Here is a 22,612-nt window from a genome sequence, read left to right on the forward strand (position 1 = left end):
TGATTGTCTACAGCTTGGTGAGTGAAGTACACTCGCCCTCGCCCTCCACTGTACAGCATCACAGTCCTCACCACCGCCTCACCTCACATCGCCTGTAGTTGTTGTCGTATGCTCTCCTCACTCGCTGTCCCGCTCGATGGGGAAGTCGTGATGGGGATGTCGGAGCATCACGTGCTGTTTACAGTTGTGTACACTGTACTACAGCTGGTGCGTGCACGTATATATGCGTACGTCTGTGTATGTGTGAGAGAGAGAGAGACCCAACGACTAGTATCCCGAGAAACACCTTTATTCGATAACAGAATCAAAACTGTTCTCAACTCTCCATTACAGACCAAAAATAAAATTTAAAAAATGCTCTGACTAATGTAAACTACTGAAAAACGGAGAAGGAAATAACCTCTGACCTCCATTTTTTTTAAATCATCAAAGCACACAATGTCGGCCACACTGTAAATTTGCAAGTCCGGGTAATAAAACCGAGGTTTTTACTCTTCAATACCCTATCTTTTTTTACTTATTTATTATTTTTTTACTCAGCAGGCAAACACTCGAGGGATATTTTCGCGAATCATTGGCGGTTAATGGTGTAAAGTTTGATCGACTTGCCAAACGTACTGTTCCTAAATCGGGTGCAAGAAAAATACCCGCAAAATTGCAGTCTTCCTCTTTTTTTTTTATGATAAGTGTGATTGTTGTCGCGCCGACACATGTTAAGAATAAGAATGTTATTGCAGTTCTACAGTTGCAGGAAGGTTGGGTATGTGTATGCTAACAATAATACCCCGGTGTTTGGGTAGAGGGCTGGGTGGGTGGGAGTCGGCGGGAGGTTAGGTGAGGGCTGGAGGGTAGGAGGGAGGAAGGAGGAAGGGAGGAAAGGAATTCCTTCACACCGTTGTCAGCCATGCGACACTGAAGAGATCGGCGGGCGGTCCCGTCGGTGGTGGAGCTGCACAAGCGTTCAGCCGCCAGTCGGTGCGCCAACGGCGCGCGAGCGAGGGCGCGAGACCATACGACGCGATGGCGCGAACAGTAGGCAAAGAAAAGTTGGCGAACAGCTGCACACAGCTCGCACACGGCGGTTACTAGTCAGCCGTAATTGTGGCCAAGTGTAGGGTGGCCGTCCCGGGTACTCGGCGAGAGACTCACCTTCTTGTCAGTTCCTTGCAACGAGAGTGAGAGACAATTGGCAACTTTCTCTCTTTTTCCAAGACGACAACCAGAGGACATCAATTTAGTGGCTGCTGACTTACGATCCTTTTTTTAGGATCCTTTTCTATGGATCTTCTGGACTTGGCTTGTTAGTGATGCTGCCAAGTCGGAGGACATGAGACAAATGAGTGTTGGCAGACGACACTCAAGGACCAACCAAGCTGTCGTCGGACAGTCCCTGTTCTTCACTAGGAAAATAAACGACGACCAAGCCTAAGAGGGGGAGGGGAGAAGGAAAACAATCCCACCCCTCAATCCCCTAAAAAAAATTGATTCGCACATGACTGAGCACGAGCTGGGCGGATACTTTTCTTTGATGACATCAGGGATAGCCAATCCCATCAACGATCTACGTCACAAGTGTCCTCCCGGCAAGTAAACAGTCTGAGGTGTCCGCTGTTACTAAAAGGACCTCGAGCAAGCCGCTTCTGATGAGATTTAAGTCAGGGTGATTACCCGCCGGGGAGGAAATCGAAGGATAAAGGGGGACAACTCTTCGTTACGTCACTTGACCTTTGAAGATTGAAAGAAAAATGGAATAAACATGTTTCTTGCTGAATGGACTGGACTCCAGTGAACTGACTGCCGGCCACCTGAAGGCAGGAGCGAACGTTAGCCTGCGAGACGAGAGCAGAGAGCGAACGCTGTCTCGTTTGAAGGTGAGTTATATTGATCTTTATTTATCCCGAGAGGTGGACATCGATTTATTATTGCCACTGCCTGCTTCCTTCTCTTATTTACTTACTGAGTGTAACTAGCTCGTGCAGATTGCAATTTAATATAAATAAATATTTTTTTGGTTTGAGCCGACGGCATAAATCTTTGTTTGTCTGTTGTTTTTGCTACATCATATCTATTCTAGTATCCCGTTAATCTATTTGGTTCTGGCATGTCTCATAATTTTTAGTTTAATCATAACAAAAAATAATATCAAAAAAGAATTCAATTGCGAAATGTATTGGAATTAGATTGTTGGAGTACTGTGAGTAGGTAAGTTAAATGTAGATATCATGCCATCATTCTTAACTAATGATAGTCTTGATATGCACTCGGTTTGATGAATGATGTTGGTTGTTAGTCGTTAGCTGTAAATGAGTGAAACGATGTCAGATGAAACAAGTATTGCTGCCAACAACTTCCGTTCACAGCTGTTCTCGTCGAACTCTCGACTGTAATCGTCTAGGGTAGGGAAGAAAATGAGAAATATTGACTACGCTCGCGAGTGTGTTTGTCTGTGTGTATGTGTGTGAGAGAGAAAGACTTAGTTGCATGTGTATGTTTAAGATGGGGTAGAAGAAAGGGACAGAATGAAAGGGGTGGGTGATGAATACAAACTCAAGCCAGTGAACTTGTGTGTGGGTTGGTGTGTGAGCACCAGTCAGACCTTTTCTCAATGAATCTGTTTGCGCACGTGTTCACGCACGACTGCTTGCGGTCCCTCCCTCATGTCAATGTTTTCCCGCAGTATGTTTGAGCCACTCCCACTAAGTTTCCAGAACGATCGAGCAAAGGACAGCATGTACATATGAGAGGTGCTAATCCATATCTACGTCCATAAGTCTTGTTTACTGGGGCGCAGTCCCGCTACGGCAGCCTCGGTGTTGTTGTTCTCCGCTTGTTTATGTACAAGGAAGTTGTTGTCTATGGATTTCCTGACTCCACCGGACTGACTCACAGCTGTATTTGCTAGGGACAGTCGGCTGTGTGTTGATAAAGAGCAAGAGGAACAAACAACTTGAACTTTCGATAGCAAAAAAAAAAAAAAAATGCACAGTGAACAATGAATTCACAAAAGAGAGAAAATGCACCAGACGCTCTGCCATAGAAAAGTTTCAGGAGAAAAGAGTCCGTATAAATGTCACTGAAATTCTTACATTGAATGGGAGAAGAGAATAATTTCTCAGGGTTAGTCTTTGTGAGGCAAGAGGCTGTCGACTACAACAGCTGATTTCTTTGTACAATAAACTTTAATGTGTTACTTCCGTAGTTATAAACTCAGATTTACAAGTTGTTAATAAAATTCATTCTGACATTAAAAAACTAAGAAACTGTGGCCTTCATGCCCTTTACAAAAAAATTACCTAATGTGTAACTCTCAACAAGCATCTGCAATTAAATGTCAATTAAAAAAGTTATTTGTGGATGTAAAAATAGAAGAACATTTCCTGTTCTCTTCAAGCAACGGTTTCCTTCCCAGTATCACACAAGTCGCTGTCCCAGGCCCGGGATGTACTCTATTACTCTCTGTCAGAGAACATGAGAGACCCGAGGTCAAAGGTCGCCTGAGGGCCCTGTCGCAGACGTGTTCAAAATCAGGGCGACGTGAATGTCGAGAGGTCGAGACCCGCCGAGTGAGGGTTCAGCTGGAGACAGCGACTTAACCTCCAAACAGCTTATCCTTCAGTTTTTCATAGTTTTTCGACTACATTCATACAAAGAGTCTGGATGAATGTCTCTCATCCTGTCGCTTCAACTGTTCCTTGCTTCAACGGTTTTTTTTAAAAAGGGGGTTTGTTTCTTTGAAGAGTTAGATTCTTTTTATTTGTTTGTTTAGAAGAGTTCTAGTTGACACCATATTGTTACTGAGGCCGGGATTCTTGTGTAACCGTAATCATAGGACAAATAAATAGCAACAAACATTTAGCAGCTAAAATATTTCCGGAAATTTCTCAGTATAGCTGACTGCAAAAACTATTCATCTCATGGCTGGCGGCACTTTGTGCACCCGGTGTCAGACCCCACCCTACTGCACTTGAAGCCCTTTTTTCGTAGACATCACGAATTTCGTTTACAGTGGAACCTCGGTTAACGAACTTAATCCTTCTGGAAAACTGTTCACCGAAAGTTCGTTATCCGAAACAATTTTTTCCATAAGAAAGTAAAGGAAATATATGATTTAATCCCAGCCCCTGTTGACTCGCTAATAGAATTACAGCTGTATGTTTATATATATAGGTGATTTTCAGGCAATATAATGGAGTTAAATATAAAACATTAAACGAAAGCATTAAACATCAGAAAACTTGTCGTTTGACGGCGTGGGTGGAAACAATGGGGGAGGAAGTAATTACTGCTTGATTCCCCCCTCCAGAGCAACGGAATTATAACGGGGACTTCCCTTTTCTGAGCTTCGAGGTTAAAGGAAAAAACTGTGTCTGTTGCTTTCTGACTTTTTTGTAAAACCTTCGGTAACGTACAGACGCATGCCACTTTATACTGAAATCATTTTTTCCTTTTTCAATTCATTTTCGCCGCTCCCTGTTACCTTTACTACTATTAATTGCTCTTAATCTTCTTGGAGCCATGATGAGGATTATCTTATTAAAATAAAGCAAAAAATCACCAAATAAGAATTTATGTCGCATAGAAAGAACGATGATGATCGTGTCTCGAGCGTGAATCTGCTGACGTGCGTTGTTCGTTATTCCGAAATTTTGTTCGCTATCCGAGACAAACTTTTAAGAAATTTTGTTCGTTAACCGAAATTCGCTATCCGAGGCGTTCGCTAACCGAGGTTCCACTGTATTTCTAATCTCTCGTCTAAAAATCGCATGTTTTTCAGATTGCACTCTAGGACGGAAAGTTTGTAGTTGTGCGGGTGTGAGGACAGGAGGGAGAGAAAGGTGCCCGGAGGTACAAGAGTTATTTTTAAAGGCGTGAGACAAACCGTTTACCTGTTTAGCATTCTGGTCGGAGTGGTTGTGTTGTCGTCAATCAGGAAAGCGAGAATTATTAACATTGTTAGCACTCATAATGAAATCCGTCTGCCAGAGACTTAAAAAGGACAGGAAAGCTGGTCACATACAGTTGTACCCGGTGAACTGCATCGCTGGACACACACACATACACACTGTATGTATTCGACAGACACCCGACAGACGATTTGATGGACGGAGAGATCGGGACTGAGGGAGGAAAGGGAGATATAGAGAGGAAGAGGAGATAAGATGAAGTGACAGATCAGAGGAATGAAGGAACAGAAGAGACAGACAGATGTCACTGGGGAAGGGTGTGTGTGGGTGGTCAGCTACATCCATGCAACCCTCCTGCATCATGTCCTTACATTTATTTGATTGGTTGTTTATTCGTTTGTTTGTTAGTTTTTTAAGCACGTGCCTGATGTAAAATGCAGGTGTAGAAAGTAGGGTTAGACCATAATACCCTCCCGCACGTGTCAAGTCACCTGCGACACACTTGTGACTGAACTGCGCATGTGTGAGGAAGATTTAACTGACAGTCACCGTAGCCGATGCTCCAAGTCGAGCTCACGTGACAGCACGTGACTATCACATGACCCTGGTGTAGGTTGTGAGCATTCGTTCCATCGTAAATTTTCTTGACTGCATCCTTAGAGTAGTCGAGGGCAGAAGACATTCGGAATCTTTCCTACGAAAGCGCCGGCCAAGGTAATGGCCGTAATCAGTGCATTAACCGGGTATAGGACACGTGTGGAAGACTGAAGAGAGAGAAAAAAAGAAAAACACAGATGAAAAGAAGATGATAAGGACGTGTGTTACATAATCAAAAACACTTCAACAACTTTTTGTCCGTTTGTACAGAGCCATAACGATGTGCTGCAGTGTCACCTTTGGTGTTGTGGTAATTGGAGAGTACAGATCGAAGGTCGATCATTTGTAATCCAATTTGTTGTTTCAAATACTAATTACCTGAATTCAATTTGTCGAAGAAGAGGCCTGAGCCGCTCAACTCCATTGTTGTAGCTGACCCGAGATCTTTTGGAGGTCAAGGAGCGACTACGCCGCCCGCCCTTACCTGTCATTTGATCTCACCGCCGTCAAGGTGTGTCGAGTGCTACCTGCCGTCCTGATCACGTGGCCACACGTGCTGCAGTACACATGACCTCTCATCTCTGAGAGATTTTACACCTCCTGTGAAGCTGGAAAACTGATAAAGAAGCCTTATACCATGTGTGTTTATGGCTAAGTTCATCCTGGCGACTATTAAATCTGGAAGCACTGACAACTCATCATGAGGTGTACCTTTGTCTACCTTTATATGTCTATATCTATATGGAGATATATAATTTTCCACAATGCTAAGATGAAATAAACTTTTATCAATTCGGTATTTATGGATAAGGAACATACAAAGAATACACGAGGGCCCTTTTGTTCATGTACATCACCGCCGTGTGTAGAGGCAAGACTTCATGTAACCCATCGCCTACAGAGGAGGAATAAGTAAGACAGAGTGTCGCGGGTGTGAAATTTAACCCAGGGCAAGGAAACCCCTAGGTGTGGGGTCAGTCAGGTGTAACGGGGTGGAACGATGTCTTGTGTCCCGCGAGAAGAGAAATAAAGGAAGACTCGGAACGTATTGTATAGACATCCTGTAACCTGAACCTTGAGCCATCAGTCGCTCTTTTGGAACAAACATCCGGGCGACGAAGCGTTCACGCGGCCTCGCGTCACAGCGAGATTAACGAGAGGAGGAGGAGACGAAACAATCAAAACAAAAAAAAAAAAAAAGGTGTAGGCAAGGGAGGGAAGTTTGGGGGAGACTGAGAAAAGGTTGGCAAAGGAACGACCTCGGCTTCCCGTTTCAGCCCGAAATAAAGTAACCGGAGTACCTGGATGGCAATGTGGATGTTGGGTGTCACGAGGGGGGAAGAGAGAGAGAGGGAGCAAGATGATGTCGGGCAAGGAGGTTTTGTTCTCAGAGCAGCAGTTGTTCTTAGTCATGGTTCTTGGTTTACACTGGTGTACAAACCAGGTTTCAAAAAAGATATCGAGGAAATAAGAATGTGAGCGTCGTTCACTGTCAACATGGAGTTTGTTTGTCCTCTCCCCTTCCCCTACTCCCCAAAACCGAGCATCTTCCTCCGCCTTTGTTTTAGTGTCCGGGTTTATAGCAATTAAACTCGACCCTCGCCCTCCACACTTGCAAACACTCTGCACAGCTCGAAAACACATTATTCCTCCATACACGCCAAGGGGGGCTGCATTCACAACCGACAAGAAACTGCGAGTAAATTGCCGATCATTATGCAGAAAAAACAAAACAAACATTCATAACAAGGTTGCCGATATTTTTTTGCTATAGAACAAACAACCCAAGGAATAATTGTCCTCCACGTTGTTAAGTGTAAAATTAAAAAGAAGGTGTAAGAACTTTAAATAGAATATCTGAAAGGGAAGGAAATAGTAATGTGAACATTAAGAAATAGTTCTGATGAGATGAAAGAATCGTGTGAACAGGACGATTAGGACCTACCTTGCCTTTCCTCTGTTTACAATCTTTCTGAGTGTTCTTTGTAGAAAGGCAAGAACCAGAAAGAACTTTCTAGAAAGGTCATGATGGTGTATCACATCGAGGAACATCTTGTTGTTCTCGTTGTATCGTCTGCTGATGGAGAAGAAGCCCTGCGAGATGTGAAGATAATTCGTTGTAAAGGGAGACACGCTTGAGGTTCGTGGAGTAAACAGGTGATAATTCGGGGCAAAGGTCAAGGTTCGGAGGAGCACGAATTATCGTCAGCAGTACAGCCACCGGAGGACATCTGCTTCTCATCAGTATTCAGCTCCTCACATAAAATATGGAACTACATGCGCAGAAATTTTTTCTTAAATCATTTACTATAATTTACAGATAATTTAAAAAAGGAACAAGGAAATAACCGAAAGAAGGAAATAAATTACAACTGTTAGCTTTATTGGGTAATAAAATAAAAGGTATTGAATATAACATTCCTGTTCTGTAAATAGCATGAGTGTCTACATCCGTTGCTTTCCTTTAATAGTTCCGGGTACAAGTATGGTTGTTACACTTTCAGTCTATCATAATCGGCCTTTGTATCAGGGACAGGAGTACAGGACCTTTGTGAATGCGAAACATCCGCGAATAATTCTAGCCTCCACCTACACACTCAGCTCAGAGTTCAAAACCATATTTAACCCAATAAATAAATTACAATTTTTACAAATAAGTAAAAAAAACATGATAAACATAAATTAATGAATAAACTTTATTATTTATTGCCTATTTTTTTTTTTTTTTTAGCTTTGTATACACTTTCTAGTTTTCTTCTAGAGAAGAAACAGATTCTTGCCCTTTTGATGCTTGCTAGTGCCGGGAAAAGGCATTCTGTGTGGCGGTGCATGCCATTTCCAACCCGTTTCCATGGAAATGACATTGCTCTTACACCCAGGCGGGCAAGGGGAAAAAAAAAGAATTTTTTTGTGTGTGGTTCGGTGTGTGTACAGCCAGTCCAAGAAATAGAAAGTTCACTTCCATATGGCTCGTTCCAAAATTGTTCTTTAAATCTCAGGTGAAAAGCACACGTGGGACACAGGTGTAGTGTGTCAGTTGACTCTCATACTAGCAATAGCTGCACACCCCGGGTACGAGCATACCCCGAAACGAATAAGGGCGTCTGTGCGTCGTTCATTCATTCAGACACATTCTCGCACTGAAACTGATCCACTGACAGTAATATCAAGTGATGGAGTAATTAATATCACCTGCTCTGACACCGACAGACAGTTGTACTTCTCTTTATTATTGTTGCTGTGTTACATGCTGTCTTTATCTGATATTGTTACGGACTTTTTGTCTCTCAGCCTCCGCTTTATGTCTTCTCTCTTTCTCTCTGTGAATTGGGCGCCTGTTTGTTGTGAACCATCCTTTTCACATCAGTACCTGTTAGTTTTCTGGTTATGCCATATCAAATGCAGTCTTACAGGTGTGCTTATAACATGGATAAGTATATATATATATATGTGTGTTACTCTGTATATATATATAGTTATTTCTGTATGTGTGTTAGCGTGCGTGTTTGCTGAGCAAATAATAAATATAAGCTGACCTGCCTCGACACTAGAGAGAAAAATCTCATAAAAATATTGATACTAACGGATCTCGATTCCTGTTTATGGCCCCGGGTGATGGCAAGGCGCAGCCACTCCACCAAAGTACAGGCCGAGCTGTCGGTGCCGGCAACAAATACTGGTTTTTCTGACAGACCTACAGCAAATATTTATATCAGGCTAAGTACCCCAAATTTTACCCACATGAGTGGGTGTGTAGGGGATTTCACAGAAAGGTAGGGCATTTTAAATAACACATTTGCTTTCCTTTTCTCCTACAAACACTCCTGCTATCTCTATCCCTTCAAAAGAGCTTAGAAAGTATGAAGAGTGTTTCTATTGTGAACACATTCCAGGGGGGACTGTGAACGCATTCCATGTTTGGAAGTGTGAGCTGACACAAGGACTTGCCTCATTGTATCTCCTGCCCACCCGACACTCCCCTCGGCCGAGTATAACGAGCTTTTGATCAGAGAGTTAATCTGTAACTTTGCTCTTGATGCCACCCTCGATCAGCCTCTCGAGTTGACAATAAATCCCACCGCACACACGTGACCAGTATTTGGGACACGAATAAGTGTTTTTCATGGAAAAACCACAGACTTGTGGTTGACATAGAAAGTACAGGTAGTGGAACCTGTACAGGTATGTGCGGCTGTAGCAGGTGCACTCTGTGCTGTGACTAAGTACCCGGTTAAAGGAAGATCGTGCTCCCCGTGGCTCGGCTGTGGCGGAGAGTCAGTCACGCGTGACGGCGTGCATGCTCCACGAGACGAGGGCGGCACGGACACACGTGAGCGTCTGATCACCGAGCGCAGGTCAGCGCGTGCACTGTCCGCTCCACTCACTCTGTCTTTTCATCTTTCACCTGGCATGGCCGTGTTTATCTTGGCAAGCCTGTCTATGTGTGTCGAACTCACATTTTATTCCTTCAGTTCGTCTGTCTGATAGCTTAGTGACTGACACATGGTCTACCTCTCCCTTTCTTTCTTTCTCTCTATTTCCATCTTTGTCTCTCTGGTATGTATCTCTTGCCGGTCGCTCTGGCACCAGCTGGACAAGTCTTCTACATTAAAAGAAAAAAATCTAAAAAAATTTTTTAAAAACATTCTTCGCTTTTAAAATAAAGTTTACTCCTTAGTAATATTTTAAAAACAGCTCTGTCACGCGTGAGAACACAGACACATGCACGCACACGCTGACCGATTTTGTTCACCTGCATTGTCCTTGTCCCTTTCTCTCTGGTTGTCTGGCTGGCTGGCTGGCTGGCTGGTTTGCTGGCTGGATGCCTGAACGTTTTCTCCTGCGTCTATTTATATCCAAGCCTTCTCGCGGTCTGTCGAATTCACTATCACGTGCCCGTAGGCGAGATAAGAGAGTGGCTGAGAGTGTCTGCGAGCCTCTGATGACCAGGATGTTCAGCATCACTTCCGGTTGGGGTGGTACTGGCCGGGTCAACGTCTCGCTACGTGTACGAGTACGTGTATCTGTGATTATGTCCGTGCGTCCGTGAGAACAACCCCGAGGGCTGCTATCTAGTTTCTTTTCCTACTCCAGGATCAAGGCAACCAGCAAAATATTCCTGCTGATTTTATGTTTGAGCGAGTTGGCTAGAGAACTAATAATTTATTGCAGAAGCATCTCACTGATAGTATGACATGACTTCTACATACTTCTACATACACGTGCAGCATCACCGACAAAAGCAAAGTCGGGGTTAACGGTTAACGGTTAACGGTAACGGCAAAGACCTACTTCAACAGAGTGTCGCTCGAGTGGCTAAGAGTAGCTGGGAGAGGTAGCCTTTCAACAGGTGGCATGACCACGGTAAACATCCGCTTCAGGACCCCCAACAGCGACAGCAGCCACGAGAGAGAAAGAGACTGGAGCAGTTGATGTTAGTACAGTTCACGGTTGATGGCCAACAATGCCTAATGGCCACAACTGGAGCGGAACCTACGTATCCTGTAACGGTTTTCTGTGGGCAGGAGTTCGAGGCTTTGGTTGGTTAGATACCAAGGGTCCTGGATGGTCTCGTCAGCCTTCTGAGAACAGAGAAGCAGAAGACTATACTCAACCCTGGAGGCTGACAATAATACTTTCGAAGTTGAATGTCTCCGGAGCAGTTGCACTTTTATAACAGACAATGAGGGAAATTAGAAACTGTCAGTCAGCCCTATAAACAGGTGCCACATACAGTTAAAAAACAGCCTTCTCGACACGAGATCCGAACCCAGAACAGCCAATCCTCACTGTATTGATGGCAGGCACTAACTGTTGTGTCACCAAAGAATGAGGGAGAAACAAAGGATGTTTTCAATCACAGAATGATAGAACCGAACCATCAACTCTCTTTAGGTATGTCAAATTTCCGCAAAAGTCTCATAAAATTGAGTCGCTGCTGACATTTCTTCACGATTGATGATGTGTTTGCCTCCAGGTTCAGGTCATTCTGGGTTTGCGAACCCTGACGGTGACCTGTCGACAGAATAATACTTGAGGACATAAGGAAAGAGCGCAGCTTTCTTGCACCTAAAGTCAGCCACCTGTTCCTTCTTTTTTCACACTTAAATCAAATTATTAAATTACTGGCACACCAGTTAACTTCTCTCCAGTCCTATAAGTCGTTTTATTGGTTCCAGAAATGAAGCTTCAAAAGTTGTGTCATCAGACAACTGGATGACATGGACGGACGAATCTCTATTACTTTCTAGTACAAATATTTGAGTACTTACTATAAGGATAATATATGGTAAGCATAGTGTATATCTAACTTCTAAATAATATTTTAGAATTACTTTGCTATTTTTAGCAACAGACCCTCATTATATCCAGTTACCAGTATGATGGCGGTAGTTCAAAGGATGAAGGCGGCAGGATATTGGGCAACTTCCAGATTGTAATTCTAGTATAATGAGATTATATTGACTATTCGGAGAGAATCATGATTGGCAACTGTTTGTTTTGGCGGAAGGATATTTTATGTTCTAGATGAGATCTGTATTTGAAGCACATTATCGGATTTCACTTCCACTTCATCAAAAGCCGAAAATATTCCGTTTAAACCAATCTGCTCTTAATGTTTAGTGCCAACTGCTTGGCAGACCATCAGTGCAGCTCTAGCCTGTGGGCCGAGCACACGAAATTGCTTGGTGTCTGTCAGATGAAAGGATGATGGCAAACAAATGGAAGGACAATAGCGCCATCATCCGGGTCCTCACACCAAGACACGCAGGCGCGTGGGCGCCATCAACAATGGCGCGGACACAATGCGAAGAGCAACTGAGGTTTATATCTCCGTCCCACGCTGTTTGCTCTGCCATCCACCTCCTCCTTCATTTGTGCCTCATTGTGCAGCGGCTGCTGCTGAAGACATTGTGTGTCTGGAATTGTTTCATTACTTGTTGACTTGGAGCAACGGTAACTGTTTGATCTTTTTTTTTAACATTGTTATTTTCTCTTTCATTGTTTGTTTATTGCTTTTGCCTCCTTTTTCTCGGATTGTAAGGTGTTGTTTACTTCTGCCCTGGACAGTTGAGTTCCATGAAACTGTGTCTTCTGACATCTGAATATATTTGTCAAGGCGGGCAGCAAGAATTATGAAGTTCCCCTGTTTTAGACTATATATACTCTGATGCTCCTTCGTTACATCTGGACTCTCGAGGGTTTGCTTGCTCTCCACCAGAAAAAGCAGTTTTGTCATTTATACGCACTATTCTGAGAGATGGTTTTGAATTGCCATCAAATTATTTGTGTGTGTGTGTTTTCGTGTATGAGAGTAAACAAGCTAACGTTTATCGAGAAGGGGGAGGGGAGGAAAATAATCGAGGGTCTGGACAATTGTTATAGTTAAAAAACGAAACTCATGGGAAAAGAAACTATAAAGCAACAACAAAAACAACCACAACAACAACAACAACAACAACAACAACAAACAAACAACCGAACTAAACCAAACTTAAGCAATAAACTAGGTAAACAACTAAACAACCAAACCTAAGAAACACGACCTATTCAGAGAACTGACACAAAGTTTAAAAACCACCAAAAGCAGAGAACGACTTACCTGTAAGACTGCAGCAGTCAGGTACCTACACTAAGAACAGGCTTCCCTCACCTGCTGTCTCTTTGTCGGCACAAGGACAAAGGTCACCTGCCTCTAAAGCCGTAAACTGCTTCCAGGTAAACAAACCACGACGCACAACGCCGACTACATTGCTGGCGGCCATTGGTGGGGTTCGACGCCGTAAAACGTTGAGGATTAAAGGCGATAGGATGACAAAAGATATTGAATGCACTGTAAAGCGACAGGTTTAATGGCGGTGTTAAAGTCAGTCAACGGGTTTTCTCTCTCTTTCTTTTTTTTAAACACTAGAAGGTCGGAATTTGTAATCCAGGTTTGTGGGATATTTTCCAGGAAAGGTTACCGTTAAGTGGAGTTAGTTTAAAAAAAAGGAAAAGAAAAAAAAAATTGAAAGTAGATATACAGTATAAAAAAATTAAGGAGGAGTGTGTCTTGCAATCATCCATGTGAGAGAGCTATGATAAGCAGATGTAAGTGTGTGGGTTTGAAATATCCTGGGGTGTACACACACACATGCGTTAACATTTACTTTACCCCCCCCCCCCCAAAGAAAACAAACAAACAAACAAAAACACACATAAAAAACCCAAGGAAACAAAAACAAAACCAAAACCAAAACAAGAAACAAAAGCAATCAACCAAACAAACAAACAAACAAACAAAAAACTACGCACACACCGGAAATTATATATGCTGGCATAGTACGAGTATGCACGCGGACAAACACACACACACACAGAGTGAGAGAGTGTTTATGTGGAAGCCTTAGTTTAAAGTGCTGTGAATTAATGACTTTCTTTATGACCCTCGGTAACATTATTACTTCCTCGGCAGATCTCGACACATCAAAGGTATCGGTTTCAGAAGAGCACAACAAACACGAGGGAATGTGTACTTCAGTCATGCTGTCAACAAACGTGCGAGGTGCGCAGCAGGTGTTGGCAATGAGGGAAGGGAGGGTCTCATCCTACTCGGGGTTGTAACCAGGGCTGGTGTCTTTCATTGACTGTCACGATGAGTTACACCTGCTACAACGATCGTCGACCTACCAACTCAGGTAAAGAGACGATTAAGGGGGACATTAATATTTTACGCCGAGCCAGCAACTAAGGTTATAGTATAGCAAAGCATCCAGCCGTGTAAACAGATGCCACATTGAAGAAAAGAACATCGTGCCCGAGGCGAGATCTGAATCCTGGACAGCCAGCCTTCATTGACAGGCGCTAACAGTTGCGCCACCGGGCTGCTGGAAAAGTAGGGGAAATAATTGGTGTGATTTAAAAGTTAATGATGGATTCTGGCTTTTTTGAATAATTTCAGTCAAGATGTGGGATTGCAGAGGGATCACATACAATATTTGTGTAAAACACAGATAGAGCGCGGCTCAAGACGAATACTATTGTTGTGACACTAAGTAAACACCGCGCACGACAGGTCCTGGTGATGGTCCATACACCATCATCCTGGAGTTGAAGATGGTGTTGTGAAAGCACAGTAGTGGATGTTGGTGTGACAAGAGGCTAAGGTTACAAACAGGGAACAGCTTCAATGTAGCTTAGTGCATGTTTCACTATAGCAATCGTGGAAAAAGTTGTCGGGCGAAAGGTCCCTGTAAAAAAAAAAAAAAAAAAAAAAAAATGACATTGCCAAACTCCTTTGTAGTGGCAGTGGCACTTGTACAGATCATCAAGTGGTCCACACCTACCCTGCAAAAGGTGTGACTCAACCGAGACAAAGCCAGTTCACATCCTTCCCTTAAGCTGTGTCTTTACAATGGTTACAAGCTTCCCGTGATGCTCCTCATCACATCTCCTTCCCCTGATGCTCGCAGATTGCAGGCAATAACCCAGGGTGGTGCTGTTGTTGGCAAAACTGCCATTTGCACCACATCATCGCTCGACATGTTTCTTGTCAAATGGATGCTTTGTTTTCACTTTATCACTTTGTTTCCTTTCGCAAAAGATAACTAAAATATAGAAATATTTTATGACTCGGCCGGAAGTCGTGTTTTAGACGTGAGTGTAAGCGGTCGCCTTGCAACCCAACATTTTCCTCAGAAATTATTCAAGTTATTATCTATCATCAAAACCCAACTGATTGATTTCCCTTGCTTCCCCTTTTAACTTGATTGCGGCCAGTTTGGGTGTTACTTCTAATGACAGGGCAAAGATCAGCGCGAGACAATAATTATTTCCCACGATCAAGGGATCACGCCTCCTCCTTTCCTTCTCTCTAATGGTCGCATAAAAACATCCTCAGCAACAGAGGCCAGGATTACAATCATCAACACTCTACCTCATTCATTTAAGTTGTCAAGGTTACAACCAAAAGGAGAGCTAATATTAGCCATATATGTGGACATGAAATCAAAATATCGACTTCTTTGATCTCACTGCTTTTCATTTTCACAATATTGTAATACTCAGTGAGTAGAATGGTTGCGCGCGCACACACACACACCTACAGAATCCAGAAAACCGCTCCATTTAGATAGAAACATGTCAGCGGAGGGATTATAAGGCTCTATTCTGATTTAATTATCCAGAGAATTGATATTTATGTGAATTCATTTTGCACCATGTGAGGCAGAATCTGTTCTGAGATCGCTGGGTCCAGGGAGACAGGTGCCCAGCAGGCAGCTTTACTGCGGGGAGCGGAGGAACGTGCTGTGAATGTGCAGGGAGGGTCAAGTAGTTCCACAGGTTGAGGGGTGGGAGGCTGAGGGGTGAGGGGTGCTCTTTATGGAGATAGTTCTGATCATTATTGATCTCAGGCTAAGCTGCAGTCAGCACCTTGGGGCTGGTCAGGCCAGACCCTCCTCCCGTCGGCAGCTAATGCCAGGCGACGACCAGCATTAGCCCCCGACACCGGCATCCTCCCACTGCCAGCCGTCACTGTGTGTGTGTGTGCACGTGTGTGTGTGAGTGTGTGTGAGAGAGATTGCAAGTGTTGATAACATGTAAACACCTCTCAGGCTCAAACTGAACCAAGCTCACTGTACTAAAAATCTCAACATGTGATTTCGTGTTTAGAATTCACAACTGCCAGTCACACCATTCATCTTTTGTGATTTAACAGTAACAAGTCTGCATGGGCCGTAGGTATGACGAAAGGTTAAGTCGTTACCTCAGGGGCAAATGACTTAGTCGCTCACTTCTTCCTCTTAGTAAGAACTGGCCACAGAATCATCGTCAGCTCGACGGCTTCATCCTTTCTTCCTTCGATCGCGGTGCTGCATCCTAATTCTTTGAACCACCCTTCCTTTTTTTTGGCCACGCCTATATTTTTAGCAACCCTTAAATTTTGAACCTTCTCTCTTATTTCGGACCATCCTTTCTTGCCCACCTCTCCTTTCTTTGGGCCACCTTTACCCTCTTTATGCCTTCTTCGTTCGTTTCCTTCTTTGTCTCTTTGTTTCTTCGCTGGTCCACGTTAACAAATATTTATGTATTCGTCTTTCACTTAATTCCATTTATCAATATCTACCTACTAAATGTGCTGAGTTCTCGTGTCCAGCGTGCATGATGCAGCGCCACCCGTTTATCGAGCTTTTGGGTAGCACGTGATATCGCTGGCCCTCGTGGCCTCCTCCTCCTCCTCCTCCTCCTCCTCCTCCTGCAGGCTGCTGAGATAGGTGGCTGGCAGGCGTCCAGTCAGTCCAAGACGTTTATTGAGAGCCGAGTATCTAGCGAGGGCCGGCGTTCTCACCACAACTCTCACAGCTTCTCCTTTGTTGCTCTACCCGTAACTGACAGGAGCAGGCCAAGCGGGTTATGATGGATACGTGTGTGGTAATCAATAACATGTAACAGGACACATCCTCTGAGAATATACGCAGCTCTTTGATACATTAGGTACAGGCCGAGGTGGGTATCGGAAGGAAGGAAGAGGGTAGGCGTGTTGTTGGAGGGAGGGAGGGGAGGAGAGATAGGGTGCGGTAATAGAAGGCTACATGGCGTGGTGCAAGCACTCATTGCTTCACCGCTTGTTCTTGGAGAGATTGATGATACTGGCACTCATCGGAACCTGGCTGGGAAGCCACTTTCCCAGAAAAAGATCCAACACCCCGAGGGGCTTACTGATGGCTGGTTCGGGTACCTTCACCTAGTTACTCTGCGGTCGACTCGTCACTGGGAGGACTAGCAGTCGGTGAGCGGGGTACTCGACATTTACACCTGACAATCCTCGCTTTTGTACCTCCACTGGTGGGGGTTGTACACCGAGAGAGCGGTATATATAGGTCTGGACTGTCAATAAATAACAGAACTTTTTTAAATGGTACGACAGAGGGAGTCGGTGTCTGTATGTGTGTGTAGAGAGAGAAGGAGAGACAGAACATCTTTAATGTCGATGGTCATTGTGACAAGCATATTAAAAAACAAAAAACAAAAAACAAAAAAACAAAAAACAGTATGTTCAACAACAATCTATAAGAAATATACATTTTAAAAAAAATAATTTGAGCCTAATTATATGGTCGTCAGATATATTCTCTGTGTAAGAGAGAGAGAAAGGAGGACAGAAACTGTGTCTTCAATCGTATGTGTGTGGTCACAAAAACATACCTACTTGGGTGTGTCAACATTTCGAAATGTTAATCTTGAAACTACATGCAAGAATGCTCAGACCATGTCGTCTAGGAAGCGCAGGCTTATCTCGGGTGGAACGGCTTTGTCTGCCTTGTGAAGAGGAGATATTTCCAGCCGGCGCTGGTGTGTGACTCGGTGCATGTCAATGCATTCAAAAGGAGAAAAAAAAGTCTTGTCTGGCAAAGCCGGCCAAAGACTTTGTGGCAAGCGGAGTGCATTTGGCCGAAAAATGTTTTACACTGAGTGCGGGTTAATGCAAGAGCACGCGCGCGCGCACACTGAGTGATAGAGAGAGAGAGAAGGAATGACAGAGAGAGCGTATAAAGAGTTGAGGCCCATGTCTTCCATTCTCACTTAGAAGAGAGAGAATCGTAAAATGGTTGAGTGCGTTAAAGGAACCAAGAAATCACTTTTGCTCTTCGTTCGCGTGAAATTAATTTTTTTTAGGTTTAATTGGTAATTGAACTCCGCACGATGTCATCCCACAGCGACATTTGTGTTAGAGAGCTATACATCGCCCAGAGAGAGAGAGTGTGTGAGAGATAAGAGAGTGTGTGAGAGAGTGTGAAAATGTGTGTGCGAGAAAGAGATAGTGTAAGAAAGAGATTGTAAGAAAGTGTGAGAGAGAAAGAGAGGGTAAGAGAGTGTGTGTGTGTGAAAAGGAGAATATAAAAAGGTCGAAGCAAAAAAGCAGACATAATAATGAGACATTAAACTTTATTGTCACTATACTACAAATAACATATTACAGGAATGGCGTGCCAGGACAGTTCAACGGTAGAGACCCCACTTTCCTTGGGGTCAGCTTTCTTTTCTGCGCGGTTCCCACATCTTTACCTCTCGCAACCGTTTGTGGAGGGTAGATACCCGCTCTCCACAGCTGAGTCAACTGGACTAGTTTCTATCCACTCAACTATCCGCTTCACCAACATTGCCGGAGTCTTGTTTCATCCTGACATTTTTTTTCTTTCTCTCTTTCCTATTCTGAGCTCCTTTGACTAGCCGCAGAGCTCGAGGTTCTGAGGTTAAAAAATAAAATGCGATGGAAGGAGGCATTCCCTCCCGTCAGACATGGCCGCGCTGTGGTGAATGCTGATGCAATTCCACATCACCAGGCTGTAGACAAATGTCTGTCCTCCTTGTGTTTTCTCTACAAAAGCTTGTGGAGGCTTGGTCGGTCGATCGTCAAACCGTTTGTAAGAGAAAAGAGGTCTGTGGCCGTCCACCCGCTTAGTTCTGAGCACTGGGAAGGGACTACAACGATTGTAACGTACAACGGGTGGATGATTGTATATTGACAGAGTAAATAAGAAATCGCTGTAAGAAAATTTTGTTGTTCCAGACAATTCTGAGATTTGCAAAATGTTTGGATTCCAAGCTCATTTAATTTTAATTAAATTCTTAAATTTTTAAACATTAACGTTTTCTTGCACCTGTCCTACTTGCGCAGTAACAACTGTCAGGGAGTCGAACGTTTGCGTCGGGACAAGTGAGTGAGGGATTGAAATCAGTGTATGGGATGGATGTCCTGCTCCAGTTATTCATTCTTTCCACCTGTTGGTTATTCTGTATGAACCTGGTACCAAAGGTCTCCTCGCTGTTCATGTTCATGTTTAATATTGGGATGTTCAGTGCTCGGAGGTCGCCTTTTTTTCTACTGTCTCATGCACTACAGTTCGTTATTAAAAAGCTTCGGATGAGAAGAACCCTCCCCCTTCACTTCAATTTGTCTTACCTTCACTGAATGACTAGCGAGTCACGTGAGGTGACGCGAGGAGCCGCCAAGCGGAACTCATCGATCGGGTGATAAGCTTGGGGCAGGTAGGTACGACAGGTGTGACACAGCGCCGCAGGTAACGCACAGCATGAAGGCTGCTAAACACCTGCGATTACAGGTGTATGCTTCCACATCATCCAGTGACACGCATAAACATATGTTCCCATGATGTAATCCTTATTGAAATGCTATTTTTTTCGGAATCGAGAGTTTTGAAGTTTGGGTCATTGAATTTTATTGGCGTCAATAATGGGACATGGGGTGAGATCACAGCGACCAGGGCTGGACTCAACCAAGTATAGATTAAAGGCAGACATATTCTTTTCCAAACTGTTCTTAAAACAAATTTTCTCGTTTGAAATCTCGCAAAGTCACATGTGGTGAGATGTGCATTCAAATATTAAAAAAAAAAAAATTCGGTCAATTAATGGGTCTAGCTGTAAATGGCATTTTTATCAACTCTAGGAACAATATCTGCCACCCGATTGATTCAGATTTCATCAGGCGATATGCTGTGTCACAATTTACGACGAACTTTTCAACGATGGTATCACACAGAACAGAAATGTGAGCATCCCTGTTGCCATGCATATGTCGAGAAATCCAATTACATTTTCCAACAATAATTTTCGCCAGTGTGGCATTCCAAACAGGAAACAATAGCATTTCCAGCAGCATTTTTAAAAACTAGTTTTCTTGTGTTTTATACAACACCGATCTGTGAAAGACATTTGCAAAAAAAAAAAAATAATAATGATTGTTTTTCCATGTCATGTAACGCTTTAAAGGATATTGCCAATAAAACAACACAGTTTGTGTCCTGTTACCAATTGAACATCGTCCAGCTTCTAGAAAGGAAGGAAGGAAGGGATAGAACAAACACACAAATGGTGTGAGGCAGTGCAGGCTTCTGGCAAAGTCCGCATGCACCTGACCTGTCCCTGAACTCCGGTCTGTCGGTGGCTGGTGTTCTTCAGTCGATGACGAGGCTAGAGGGCGTTCGGGTGCAGTGATGTCACGCAGCCACTCAAGCGAGTCTGTGCAGCAGCAGCAGCAGAGAAACAAAAGAACTGTAGTCGTTGTCGTGTCGCTCTGTGCGACCCCTGGCGGCGCTGTATGTAGATGGTGTTTACATGCAACCTTCATTGGCGTGTCTGTCCTTTTGTTTTATGGGGAAATCTGATGACCATGTCCCTTACTGCACCAATCTGTAGAGAGAGAGTAACTGAAATTTTTACTTTCATGAATGTTTCAAAAAACGATCTTAGAGAAGGGAAGCTTTGAACAGCAGACTCACACCAATCGCTCTTTTTCTTCATTCTCTTTCTCTTCTCTCTTCCTTTTGTCCTGTTTGTCTCTCATCCTTCAAGTTTCTAGTACCCTGGACTGAGGTTAGTTCAAGGAAACTTTCATTTCCTCTCCCCTACCCTCATCCGTTCTATGAACACACAAATCATGTTGCCTTTCATCAGCTTTATCTTCAACGATATTGACCTACTGTAGACATGAATAACATACAGCATACACCCGCACAGAACTTAAATTCGAGTGATATTATTGATCATAATTTCGATAATTGAGCACTCACTGCCCGATTGCACTTGAACACTGGTATTGAGTGCTTGCTGTCGATTGGCTGTTCATTAGGAAAGGTAGGGAAGGGATTTTCAACCTTGTCCTTTCCTTTTCAGGTTAATTAAGTATTAGACACTAGTCTAGCACACTAACATACACATCCTCAATAGTTTTATATATACAAGTTTAGAAGCTTGCCTTTGAAGTGCGTTTCCTGTAACGGTTACATCATTATGAGTTTTTATTCTTCCATTTGCAATGAATATGTTGTTTTGTCTGTTGCTGCGATTCGGGTTCGTCTGTGTATGTTGTTCTAGAAAAAAGTGTTTAAATTACTAATCCATCTTTCTTTACTCATTCTTCGCTCTCGTGACAACAAGTCCTTGGGACCGTTTACACATCCATTTCTCCCCCAAAGACCGGTCTATTTCTTCCCAAGTGAAGAGACACGGCCGCGGAATGTCCAGAGAATTAGAGAAAGTGTAAATGGAAAGCCGGCTATCCTCTGTGCCATCGATCACACCCTCCATTGCATCTTGGGATAGGCGTTACGGCCAGACTCCTCCAGCCTGAGCGCAAGGGATGCTGGGGGTGATGCAGAGGTCCTTCTTGGCAAGGCTGTAGGTCTCGTCACGTGACTGCTTGGAACTAGAGTGGCAGGTGTATAAAAACCATATTTTCGTGGCACAAATTAAAACTAACTGCTGCCCTCCTTGTGAACTGAGTGGTGAGAAATTTCTCGCAATTTTGAGGAGGCGGCGACAATTGATTGTATTATTTTATTTTTACATTCACTCATTGATGGTGGACACCTGGATGCATCATTACATACTTAAAATACATTTGATGCACAATACAAAAATAGAAACTAGTTTCAGAAGCAGTGTAATATAATAAACGAAAGTTACAGATGCATCGTTACACAAAATGATTACTCATTGAATTACAAATTGATTACATGCAGAGGGAGGACAACAAACCCGACAAACAACTGATTGACACTCACGCAGTCATCAACCCAGTGATAACTATCATGGTTAGTACTGGTTTGTGAGAGTTCTCTCTCTCTCTGTCTCGGTTGGAAGACAGGCAGGAATCGTATGGGCAGTGATTTGCGGTGTAAGGCGATTCCAATGGAGGATATTGTCGAGAGCATTCAGTGGCAATCGAAGAAGAACGGGGACGTTGTTTGTGTTCCCCCCGCAGTTTCAACAGAACACTTCTGTCTGAAAAAGGAAACATGATACCCGAGCTCCACCCGGCAGTATGGCGAGGCTATAGTCAGCTGTTATTTTAAGTCTCCTTTGAAAAACACTTGCTCCGACTCAGCGAACATGGACGTGGATACATTTTTTCAGGTTATTTTTACACTGCAGGTGTTATTGAACATCGCATCTCACCTTCAAATGATGCTGTTGGTAAACAAATATTTCTAGCAGATGTTCGGCATATGTTTTCACAAGGCAAACAGAGAATGGAGTTTACAATAACCACTTCGTCGTCTCAACTCGAGGAGATGAGTTTACATTTTCTGTGCATCTCGGCACGT

General features: G+C 43.5%; 1 protein-coding gene across 1 annotated transcript in view; it reads left to right on the plus strand.

Annotated features, from left to right (window-relative positions):
* Positions 1 to 830: 830 nt before the first annotated feature.
* Positions 831 to 22,612, plus strand: part of LOC112564049 (5-hydroxytryptamine receptor 4-like) — a 55,852-nt gene continuing 34,070 nt past the window's right edge. Inside the window, exon 1 of the mRNA XM_025238614.1 lies at positions 831 to 1,871. The gene's annotated coding sequence lies outside the window, so the exon portion shown is untranslated. The remainder of the gene's footprint in view (positions 1,872 to 22,612) is intronic.

This window comes from Pomacea canaliculata, linkage group LG5 (genome assembly GCF_003073045.1).
Source record: "Pomacea canaliculata isolate SZHN2017 linkage group LG5, ASM307304v1, whole genome shotgun sequence".
Lineage (NCBI taxonomy): Eukaryota > Metazoa > Mollusca > Gastropoda > Architaenioglossa > Ampullariidae > Pomacea > Pomacea canaliculata.